Source organism: Zonotrichia albicollis, chromosome 5 (assembly GCF_047830755.1).
Source record: "Zonotrichia albicollis isolate bZonAlb1 chromosome 5, bZonAlb1.hap1, whole genome shotgun sequence".
In the NCBI taxonomy this organism is placed as follows: Eukaryota; Metazoa; Chordata; class Aves; order Passeriformes; family Passerellidae; genus Zonotrichia; species Zonotrichia albicollis.
The window spans coordinates 2,757,839-2,770,673 of NC_133823.1; the positions used below are offsets into that span (position 1 = coordinate 2,757,839).

The 12,835-nt window shown below is 41.2% G+C and overlaps 1 long non-coding RNA gene across 1 annotated transcript; it reads left to right on the top strand.

Annotated features, from left to right (window-relative positions):
* Window positions 1-2,612: 2,612 nt before the first annotated feature.
* LOC141729085 (uncharacterized) lies at window positions 2,613-12,118 on the top strand. Its single transcript, XR_012580334.1, has 2 exons — window positions 2,613-3,185; window positions 11,585-12,118. It is a non-coding gene; the product is annotated as an uncharacterized LOC141729085 (long non-coding RNA).
* Window positions 12,119-12,835: the final 717 nt, after the last annotated feature.

The window sequence follows — 12,835 nt, forward strand, 5'->3', positions numbered from 1 at the left end:
TGGCACTATCACCAGGGACTGAGTTCAGAGCCTCTGTACCTGCGTCCATGTGTCCCAGGCAGCTTTGGGATCAACAACAAAGTTATTCTTATTTTTAAAAAAATTAAAGCTTGTTTTAAAAAAATTAAATCTCCTATGTGAAAATATAAATCTCCTATAAATCTCATTTTAATTCTAAAGGAAGAAGCCAAATATTCCAGGGAATGCAGTCACTCAAAGGCCTGGACAGCAGGGGCAGGGATGTGCCCCCTTCCCACCTGGAGACTCCATCGAGCCCATTTCAATTATTTACCTCATGAACGCAGCACCCTTGACATTGCAGTCAACATTTTAATTTCACATGAAATACAGTGCAATTATGGCCTACTGAGAGAAATGACAGCACCGTTTATGTCACTCAGTGGAAAATTACAATTGGGTGGAACAATTACTGCAGTTTATTTTTGTTTATGAGGAAAATTATGCTTGTGGCTTCTTGCACACCATGGGTACCTGATGGGCAGCTCATGACAGGAACACAATCCCACAAAGTAATGCAGAATTATTAAGATAATTTCTCAAAGCCCCTTCCCCGAGGCAAATGCTAAACTTTTCCTCATTGTTGTTTTTTATTTTTAATTTTAACATGACTTGTGGTGGAAAGTAGAATTATAAATTAAAGGTATTTATATAGTTTTTAAGGCAAAGCTGGCATTTCCTGGGCATAATAATGCTTTATGAAATACTGCAGTGCTTTGCCTGGGGCTTCATCTCATTTTTCACCCATCACATCAGCGCCTTGTAGGCTCCCATCAAAGAATGGAAGGTCTTTTTCATAACATTAACAGTACTCTTGCTTGTACCAGAAATGTGTCAGCAATTTCAGGCAAATATTCTCAACTTTTTTTGGTATGGCCCTTGGAATCAGGATTCTCAGAGAGCAATCGCTAATTTTATCATAATTGTCTTTTTTTTTGTCAAACAATAGCTGTAGAATGCCTTCACCAAAGGTTCTGAGCAATTCTAAGGGTTCTCCATAGTTCATCTGCTTAACTCTCCTTTTTATAATTTTTTAACCTGTTAATTAATTTACAAAAGCAAAGGAGAAAATAAAAGCCAGTAATACTGCCTGATAAATGCTTGTTTTCCCAGGGTTTGGTGGACATTTATTGCTAAACAGTTTGAGGTGTAATTACGGACTAAATATAAATATCCAGAATATGAACACATTTAGTAAAACTGGTCATCTCTAAATTTTACAGTCCTTAAATCTACTGTTATTTGTCTACACCAATCTACATCAAAAGATCCTTGTGATTGGAGCTAGTTCTTCTCCCAAAGGATTTCGGAGATGTCTGAGAACCATCCTGAAGCAGCACAAAAAGCAGAGCTTCTCTTTCACTTAAGTAATTCAATATTCCTTGAGTTGCTGTTTGCTCAGGGACAGGCAAAGCTTACCTTGGTTTTAGCCTGGGGTTTGGGAGACAGAGCACCCAACCTCTCCCTCCTTCCCCACAGTTCTGGGGAGATTACAACCCTCTTAAAGATTCAGAATTCACATAGTAACATGGATTTGCAGAACCACCTTTTTAATCATCTCTATTTTAGTGATTCTCTTAGAATTATAGTCTGTTTGAACTGCTTAATACTCTCAGAATTAATTTTTCTGTGGATCTTGGTATTTCCTTTGAATATTTCTGTGTCTTTGGTGGAATTGTCTCCTCCTTAGCTCTCTACACAGATAGCTCTGAGCTTTGAAGAAGCCTTAGTAAAGTGGCAAAACAGAGATGTTTAGGGTCCAGTATTTTAATGTCTCCAATTGAAATTCTGATTTCAGATTTAACAAAAAAAGTTACTTGATGCATTGAATCAGAGCTGTTCATTGTAGAGATGACCTCTGGGTTGTTCAAAAGAGAAAAAAAATCACATTCATGTGATGAAAGAAATTGTCCCTTAGAGATGCAATCTGTGAAGAGCTGCAAGTGGCTGAGTTAGTAATCCCTCCTAACACTTGAAGGCAGTGAGGAGCCTTAATTTTTCACACTCAAACTGTGCCTGCTAAGCGCTGGGGAAAGAGCCACACTCTGGAGAGATGGGATGAGAAATGAGGGCATGAAAGGAACCTCTGGAATCACGCGCAGACATCACTTTTTAACTGAGTTTACACAAGTTCCTTTTCTGCCAAGCTGCTCTGTGAGAGCACCATCATGTGCTGGAACATCCTGGCTAAATGAACACCAAGCCATTAACTGAGTAATTTGTCTTTTACATTGGGACTTTGCTAATGCACCGCTGGGACAGTTTTTCATTACAGATGAATTGTTTTTTCCTTGGAGCACAGGTGAGATGTGCCTCACGTGGTACTGGCAGCCACACTTAACAGGTGTCTTTAAAAATGCTTTATCATTATTACATTATCATAGTTACTTTAAAAAATAATAATCATCTCATTAACCTTATTAAAACATCCACTGATGCATGATCACATTTCCTGGCTGTGAACTGCCAGGCAGCCTCTGCTGCACTAATGACTCCTTTGAAAGCTGAAGTTTTACAGCAGGTACCCACTTGTGCTGCTTGAAGAATTTCTCCAGAAAACCTTTATTTTCAATCCCATATCCTTGGATACCTGGCTGCCTCGTTTAATAAGCTGTTATGAAGCCTAGCACAGAATCCTTTGCTCCATAAAACTGATGCAGGGTTGTGTTATTCCATGTTGAATGTAAAAATTTTATTTTAAAAGGCTGTTTTTTAAAGCTTTGTTCAGTTCAATTCACCCCTTATTTGTGGCAAATATTCTCCTTAACAGACAAAACGAGAAGAAAAAATTTGTAGTTTCTGATTTACATGGAGCTTGCCAGGAGACAGAACTCAGAACAGCACATTCTTCTGTAATATATTCCTTGGGAACCAAATACCTTCTCATTGCTCACCTGCACTTTTAAAAAATTCATTTAATGCATCTGAAATGCCTCAGCTTAGCAGCTCTGGAGACAAACATCCTGTATCCACCTACAGAAAATGGGCTGCCTCAGGCAAAGCAATCCCACTGACTTTTTTGGGTCCACATTAGCAGAGAAGGCTGTTGGGCTCCTTCCTTCATAAAATTGCTTTTTTATGACTTTAATTCAGTGATATCATGGGAATCTGTCCATCCTGCTTCAAGAAGATTTAGGAATTAATCTTTCTCCTTTAGGAAATGCAAGGTAAGAGGTTCCTGCCATGGGAATTATTTTGGCAGATCACACCAGAAGGCAGTGTGGGGTCAAATATTGGGGGTGGTGTGGACCTCCAATGGGTGAGGAGGGAAAGGAAGTTTATGCTCTGAAATGAATGGTTTTTTTAGGGGAGGAAAAACTGGTTAGGGACAGACAAAGCTTAACTTGGTTTTAGCCTAGAAGGGTGTTATAAAAGTGTGGATTGGTGGGAACTGGAGTCAGATGGCCACTGCAAGGACCAGGAACAGTCAGTGCTTAGAGGAGGTGCCCATGAGAAACATTGAGGAGGTATGAAACTTTGGCACTATGGGATCCTTGTGCTGTAATGATAATAGAACTCTCGTAAAATGTATAAGACAACATGGGACTTCACAACCTAAAGCTGTAATTGGATAATTGACTCCAATATGCAAATGGAGCAGAACTTATAAAAGTGGGAGATCCTGTGACCCTCATCCATTTTGTGACCATTTTGGTTCATTTTGTGTGTAGCCCTGGCTGGGCCCTTGTGCTGCCCAAGGTGGATCCATTGAGGAGATCCCTTTAATAAATCCCTGCTTTATTCTTTAGCTCTGTCCAGCCTCTGCTCCAGGTCAGCCTTCCCAAGGCATCACTGCCTGGCTCTGTGGGAAGAAGGGAAAATCAGTAAATATCAGAAGGGGATCACTGAGAGGGAGAATTGCAGGCAGCAGGAGGTGGACAAGCCTCAGGCAGCTTTCTGTGGAACCTGGCAAATCCTGACCCCAGCTCCTTGGGGGCCCAGTTGAGGATTTGTGGACCCCAGCTCTGATGCAGACCAAAAGCCAAAGTGCAGGGACATCCTGGAGCAAGGTGTGTGAAAAAATCCAGGTGATTGGGAAACCTTGGGGTTTGCCTGCCAGCCTGCAGAGAAGGTGCTGAGCAGGTGGGCTGGCAGAAGGTCAGGAGGATGGGGATGATAAAGGGCTTCAAGTTCTGTTTAATTTTTACAGGAGATCTGGAGAGCACTGCAGGAGCAGCAGAGTGGCAGAGAAACTCAAAGTAAATAGGATGTTTGTTAATTTTTAATTGAACTCTGGGACAGAAGCCAGGGATCTGACAGAAACAAGGATATGTTTCAAAAAAGAGAGGCCACAGGTACTGGGGATGAATTTTGAGCTCTAAAGTGGGTGATAAGCTCTTGGCCGACAATAGAAAACGTGAGGCAAACACATGAGAAATGTATTGCCTGAAAAGAGACATTCATAAAAGTGTTTGAACAAAGGGTAAACATCATCATGTTGGAGATCTGATGCCATCAAGGACAGCACAGCATAAGAATGCACTCAGGAAAGTGGTGTTGGACAAAACATTCAGAGCTGGAGTGCCCTTCCTGACTGCAAACAAACAAAGCCTGTGCTTGAGAGACACTTGTCCCCATTTCCCATCAGAGCAGCCCCTCCCAAAAAGACAGAGATGTAAAGACCAAAATGGATACGAATGTTTTCAAAGTCAAAGGAGAAGAATAAAGGGAGTAAATTGACTTTTTTTCACTGGTACCTGCTGGCAGACCAAAACAGGCTCAGGTTTTACTGCAGCATAGTCCCTGAGCAAGCCAGCAGATATGTAAGGAATAATATATCCTGTGATGTCTTCAGCACAGGGGAAGGTGGCTGTGATTGTGCTCGAGCAATGATCTGCTGGAGAAATTGCCATTTTTCACATTGCTGAAGAGCTTGTGGTTTGTGCCCAAAGTGTTCCAGCCATAGATATCACCTCTGCACAGCAAGGAATGAAAGGGGATAGGGTAAGCAGCTTTAAGACAGCTAGTAAATGGAATTTTGATCTGGGAAAAGATGGTGGAAGTACACCCACAGCCTGTTGTGGGATTTAGGAAGAATCAGAGCTCATAGGCTGAGATAAGTTACTGGTCATGAAGGCTGCATGCAACACAGGAAAAAAGCTAACAGCAAGGCAAATCATGGAGTAATTTAAGTGGGAAAAGACCTTTAAGATCACTAAGTCCAACCATCAGCCCAGCACTGCCACACCTGTTTTTCCCTGCTCTTTTGGAGGTGCTCCCCAGGGGTTTCTCTATGGGTGTGAGGGAGGTTGGCCACTGTTGCTCTGGCCCTGCCCAGGTCCCATCAGCTGAGATCAAATAAGCTGATGACAATAAATGTGGTGACATCCATGCTGTGTTCATCCCAGCAGAGAAAAATGGGTATAAAGATGTCTTGGGATAAAGATATGAGTGCCTAACTCACCTCTCAAAGCAGTTATCTGAGGGCATTGCTGTGCTAAGACACCTAATGACCCTGAGGTGGAAATCTTCATGGAAGTTGGAAAATCTGGCAAAAGTAAATTCTAGAAATCCTCCCTAAAGAGCTCCTGGTGTGATTCCACTTAAACAACTTTACCTGCCTGAAAGTGTTGTGTCAAGTCAGTTCAGCCCAGGTTAATATAATAACTCCTGATTTGGTCCAAGATGATTTTTTTCTCAGTCTTTCCATCTATTTTAGAAAAGGATTAATTTCTTGTTGTACTTGCCCATCTTCCTCTACAGAAAAAAAAATGTCACTGCACAGGAAAAGAAGTGTTTTATTTTATTCCAAGGATTTAACATTTTCAGAGATTTAATTAGGAGATGATATTGTTAATCTGAAATGGCCATAAGCCATTTATTACTGTGAATAGGAGAGAGTGGCAAACACTACCCCACAGCTGAAAATAAAAAAGCTTGTGAGTCCTCCCCAGATACAAGTGTGTGCCTTGCACATTGAATCCAGTCTTGGGTTGCTGGTTTTATTCAGATTCTCCAGAGAATCTGACAAAATGCAGTGAAGCAAAGTCCAGAGCAAGACTGGAAAAAAGTAATAAACAGGTACTAGCACAAGGTGAAGCAGAGAATATATTCCCTTTTCCCAACAGATTTTAAGGTGATGTGTATTAATAAGGCATTTCTAGGTTATTAATCTTTAAAATGATAGAGGAAAAAAAAGAATTTAAAAGATACCTGAATACAATGTTTGCTCTAAGAGCACTGGACACATTTTCTTCTGGCCTTAAGAACTATTTTTTTTGAACTGTAACAGCAAGGAAGCCATTGGAGGATGCATGTCCTGAAAATTCAGATCAGCCTAATTGACCACTCTAAGGGCCTCATGGAGGAGAAAACACAGACTTTTACAGACATTTTTACACTGCCTGAACAGACAATATAATTCAGCTCCCATTCACAGACCTGAGTTAGCTCAACAGGCAGCTGCTGAAACCAAATGTATTTTTGTTTAATATCACATGAATATCATGAAACACCCAAGAAATGGTCCCACTGCGGGAGGCATGGAGTTAAATAAGGAGTCCACATAGGCAAAGCTAATTTATGCTGTGTGAGTCTCATCTGTCTCCATTAAAATTCACTTATTAAATCCCAGTAAATGATATTTGGAAGAATTGAGTGTCCAGTGGAGGTCAGGGAGGGTTCCAGGTTTAGATCCCAGCACCAAAAGCCTTTTCTGAGTTCTTTTCTGATGCAATAACCACTGTGCCTGTCAACTAAAGCAAGTTATTTGATATTTTTAACATCACTGCAGCTGTACCTTATTGGACTCTCCTGTTGAGTCAGTTTTCTAGACTGCCCTGTCTAGAAGTTTTAATAGTTTGGCTGTTAAAATAAAGAGCATCCACTTTGTTAAAAACAAAAGGACAGACTTGGTAAGGGCACTCTGAAAATGAGCTGTCTGGGAACCCAGCTCAGAACTTTGGGCAATATTTCTCACAACTGTTCATTTAAAAAAAGAAAAAGAGAACTGAGCTGTTCATCCAGAAAGAAAAAAAGTCTTTGACATGACCAGGTGAAAGCACACCTAAATAATTTTGATTTATTCACTCTTTAAAGATCTTGCAATTTCTGATTATTAATAGTACGAAGTATTGACAAGTTTTGAGGAATTTCCCTGCATTTGGTTGTGAAGTTCAGCTGTTCCTGATTTACCTTCACGTTTCTTTGCACAGTTCTAATAATTAATGCATAAATGTTGAATTAAATAGTGTAACAGCCTTGCCTAGCAGTCTCACCTAAAGAGTCTGAGGCATTTTGTGGGGTGCCAGCTCAGGGCTGCTGTCACTCCTCAGAGGGGTGCTCCCCTTCTGGGCTGCAGACAAACCTCCCTGCCCACAGGGACAGACAGACAGCTCAGGGATTCCTCATTGTATGAACCAATGGCAGCATTGAACAGCTGCAGCCAGTGGAGTTATTAATTGGGAACCACAGTCTAATTGCCTGTTGGCTTTGAGACTGAAAAGAGAGTAGAACTTTAAAGGAAAGGAAATGAGAAACCTGAGATACTTTCAGGATGAATGAAAAAAACCCATTTTTCTCCTATTATTATTATTATCAAACTGTAAAAAGAGCCTTTCACATGTCTTTTATAATATAAAATCCTTGTATCTCTGATAAAGCCTCTGAATGCCTCAGCTGATGGATAGAATGGATTGTGAGAATGGCATCTCACAAGAAGAATGATGAAGGATCCCAAAAAAGGAAGCTTTTATTGATAAATCATTGTAATGTGGGCTTTTAAATACACTATTTGAAAAATTACGATTTATTAAGTAATTCCTTTTCTAGGCAAGCTCTAGGTGGAGACATTTATCTATAAAATTATTTTCTTCAACGAAGTTTGTGAGATGAACAAACCACTCCCTTTTGAAAAAAAATTGCTTTGAGAACTCATTTTAAAACTCAAGCTTAGTACAAAAATAATATAAATAATTAAGTGATAAAACTTAACATAAATGTCACTGAAAAAACCAAAATCCAAACCTTTGCAAATGTTAAACTAAATCTGTGAATAAATGATGTGGTATTATCCCATACATACTTTTTGTAAAAAAATTCAGATAAAAATATTTTTCTTTATATATTCTCTTTTGATTTAAAATGTAACCAGTGTTAAGATAAATGAGAACTCAGTTTTCTTTCTTAAAAACAATTGTGAAGTGACTGTCCTTAAAATTTTGGGGAGATATATTATATTACATTTCTGAGGAAGATTCCCATAGTTATTCAATAAATAATTAGATCATTCTATTTAGTGAGTATTTTGTTTGCACCTTTCCTCTAAAGAGCTATGGTCTGTGGAATGCTTAATTTAATTTATCTTCCAGCCCTTGTGTTGTCATTAAACACAACAAATCCTGAGAGCCTTGTGTGGCTGTGGGTTGAGCCTGGCTGGACACCAGGTGCCCACCAAAGCTGCTCCATCACTTCCCTCCCTGTTGTGGTGTGTTGCAATATCCTGTTTTACCTTCTCCCTTCCCCCTCGCCCCTCGCTGAGTGTGCCCTGTCAATCAGGCTAACATACCAGCAAGGCGCCGTGTGATTGGTCCCTCAGGCCTGGGGGACATTGGCCCGTATAGGTGTCCCCAGTCCCTTGAGACCCTGCCCCTTCACCTGGTTGGTGGCTCACCTGTCCCCTCCCCTTCCCCTGTCCTGAGCTTAAAATGTTAATGAGACCATGCGGCCTCCATTCTGTCAGCAGCAGTGGCCCTGTGCAGACATATCTGTACCCATGGAATAAACATCTGGCAACCTTCTAGCAGAATCCATTCCCTTTCTCTCCACCATCGCCAGAAGCTCTCTCTCCTGAGGTAAACAGAGTCCTGACAAGCCTGGACTTGCGCCTGTGCCCCGCTGCACTCTCCAGCAGCCAAGGTATCTCTGGGGTAAAACACCGCAGTGCTGCCTTTGGCCCAGCAGCGAGGGTCAGAACTGGCCCAGGCACCATCTAACTGGTTATATTGGGATTCTTATTCCAATACCTCCCCAGCTGGACAGGGGTGAGGAAAAATAAGGAAAGGCTCTTGGATCAGATAAAGGCAGGGGGAGATCACTCACCAGTTACTGTCACAGAGAAAAGAGACACTCCTGAGGGAAATTAATTTATTACCAGTCACTTCAGAGGAGGGTGATGAGAAATAAACTCAAATCTTAAAAATAGCTCCTTCCTATAGTAAATAAAGGAAAACCTGATGAGGGGAGGGAATGATGAGAAGGATTCCATCTTATCAGAAGGCTAATTCATTACTTTATTATACGATATTATATTAAAGAATGCTATACTAAAGAATACAGAAAGGATCCTTGCTGAATGCTAAAAAGATAATAATGAGAACTCCTGACTCTTTCCAGAGTCCTGACACAGTTTGGCCCTGATTGGCCAAAGAATGTCTGTGCAGTAATCAGCTGGATGAGATCTTTTCCCTCCCAGCTTGTTGCCAAAAGGCTGCAGAGTTCCAATGCCAGGCCTTTCTAATCAGACTGTTGGATTTGCTGCATGGTCTGAGCTGCTGATGTTTCAGTGCAGCTGCCCCTCTGCCTTCCAAGGGCTGAAGGAACTCCCCAAGGGACCCAGAAAGGCCACAGGTGTTGTATTTGCATTGCCCCAGACAAAGGCAGGATTCATGAATCTGACTCCATGTTCTCAGAAGGCTAATTTATTATTTTATGATACTGTATTATATTAAAGAATACTATACTATAGAATACAGAAAGGATACTTACAGAATGCTAAAAAGATAATAACGAAAACTCTTAATTCTCTCCAGCGTCCCGACACAGTTTGGCCCAGATTGGCCAAAGAATGAAAACAACTCCCAGCAGAATCCAATGGAACAATCACCTGTGGGTGAACAATCTCCAAACACATTGCACATGAGCACAGCACAGGAGAAGCAAATGAGATAAGAGTTGTTTTCCTTTTCTCTGAGGCTTCTCAGCTTCCCAGGAGAAAAACCCTGAGCAAAGGAATCATGTTCAGGGAATGTGAATGCTACACCTTCCCCCCCTTCTCTTCTTCACAGGCTCAAATTCACTCCCAAATTCCCTACCTCCCTGTCTGCAGTGGCCCAGGGGACGGGGACTGTGTCACTCCATCAGGCCCTGTCTCTGCTGCCCCTTGCCATGGAAACCCAAGTCATCTTGTTATCCCTACAGATATCCCTTATGCTTTCCCTATTTCCACAGACTTCCCCAGAAAACAATTTCTTGGCTTTCTAACATGCAGTGGGTGAATACAATATTTTGTCCAGTTTGATTCTCCTAACACTTTATTTTATTTAATGTCCATGTGCAGTGGAAAGAGGAAATAATGATGATTACATATACATAATTCCCTTTGCGTAGTTTTCTACTTTACATCTTCATTACTACACACAAAGTTTAAAGAGAGAATTATTTCCTCCCTTTTTTATTGACTTAAACTCTCCCCTTTTCTCACAATCTAAAGAAAGGCAGAAAACATAAAAAAAGCCATGAGAAATCATTGAATGGAGGAATGAATGCACAGCATTTGTTCTCCAGATGCTGGCTGTGAAAATTCAGGTTTCTGACAGAAATCTTAAAATCCATTATGATAAAGAGGAGAGGAATCTCCAGGAAAAAAAAAAAAAATCTGCATTGGGAATTTAATATCTCTCCTGGTCTTGGTCACCTCTGTGCAGGCATTAGTCACCTCTGGGCCTTTTTGATTCCATGGTCTGAAACCTTCACTGTGTTTAAGGAAATTTTCTAAGTAAAGAATATACAAGTTATTAAATGAGCACTCTGTGGGATACTACACACGCCCATCATGAAAAAAATCACTTTTGCAGCTGATTTACTCTGCCAGTCAAACACTTGTAGGAAACACTTGCAAAAATGGCAAAATTTTGTAAAATATTTCAGGGAAAAGGTTCAAGTAACCACTTTGTTTTATATGATATAAAATATTTAGTGATTATTCAACTTCACGTTTCCTGTTTCTAAAAAAGCCACCAAACCAACCAACCAACCAACCAACCAACTAACTAAAAAAAAATATGTAACACCTAAATCATTCCATGGCTTTAAGTTCAGCACAGACAGGCAAGTCTTGCATGTTTTCCCCTCCCCCCATATTGCTCATGATAGCTGATAATGAGCAGTGCCAGCACTGACTCTGATTAGGACAATGAATCCAGAAATATAAAAATCAAGTTCAATTGCCAAGGAAGTTAGCAAACCCAACAGTGGGGAAAAAGGTTAAAAAAATCACTTCTGTAAAGCTTCAGCATTTGTCAGGCATCGTTGTTTTCATTCCTGGTTACTATATTTAGCATTTTACAAGTAGTAACATATATTTATTTTCAATGTATTTAATAATGGGCCCTTAAAATTCAAAACCCCACATTTCTGCATATTGCATACAGATGAAGGTGAGCTCTTCTCTCACCTTTATCTGGATGCAGTAACTGCTGTCTCCTGCATTCAGCACACAAGTACTCCATGCTGTGGCATGGCCTTCTCATCAGACTGCTAATTAGTTCTGATATATTAACCCTGCAGGCTGTGAAACAAGCCTTGGAGAGAGAACATGCTTTACTTTGCTCTTGATGTTATTTTATAGGAGTAGAACTCCATCAGTTTCCTGGTGTTGTTCCAAATAATACGAATGAGAGCCACAGAAGAATTGATGCTTGTGAAGAGGAGAGTGCAGGAGGGCAGCTGAGAAAGGAGCAGCAAGAGGAGTCACAGAATGACAGAATATCCTGAGATGGAAGGGATTCACCAGGATCATCAAGTCCAGCTCCCGGCCCTGCATAGGACAACATAAAGAATCCCACCCTGTGCCCAGAGCATTGACCAAACAGCCCTGAGCTCTGCCAGGCTGGTGCTGTGCCCACTGCCCTGGGGAGCCTGGGCAGGGCCCAGCCACCCTCTGGGGCAGAACCTTTTCCTGATATCCCACACAAACCTCCCCTGACACAGCTTCAGGCCATTGAATGAAAGCAATCGTTATCACCTTGGCCAGTGATAAAACACAGACAATTCGCAGACACTCATCTTCTCAGCTTCCTTGGAAAGACTCTTCAGACTTTTCCTCTGTCTTGCAAATCAATCTAATTTTAAAATTTCCATATTAAATAAGAGTACAGCTCTATTCCCAACAGCAATGCAGTATTTCACTTAATCTGTGCTTCATTTTTTCCTCTCTCTGAATTGGAACAGACGGATGCTTCTTGCCCAATTTCTTGGCTCTCCAGTGCACTCACATCACTGTGCATGTTCACACAAACACTTAATTACCAGTGTTATTTGAAAATGCATCTCTCTGCCATGCACATGGCAGGAAGATGCTGTGACTTCATTCAGCAGTTCCTTTGTTCAGGCATGGACCCTGGTGCTAAATGGAGTTTGCCAGTGTTTCCAGGGAAATCAATCAAAATTCATGAAAAGGGCTGATTTGACAAGCTCCAACCAGCAATGCTTTATTTCATCTGAGGGCCCAATAGCAAGAGACATCACTTTCATCCACTTGAAAAAGAGAGTGGATTAAATTGTTGCATCAGGGTTTGGTGGTGGCAAGAAAAACAGCTTTACCCAGCTGATTGCAGGCAGGTTGTGTGTTCATCCTTGATGGCAATCCCCAGCTCCATGGCTCCATGCACATCCCAGTGCCTCTGGAGCACCTGCAGCAAAGCAGCACAGTGGAGACAGTGCCCAGTCCTGCCCTTTCCTGCCTCTTTGCCCTCTGTGCAAATTTACAATAAACCCTTATGAAATAAACAGGGCCAGGAGACTTCTTCTCCTTTATAATGCCTTTATTAAAAGTGATCAGCTCAGGATTGGGCGGCTCGGCAGGGCTGCAGTCCCCGTC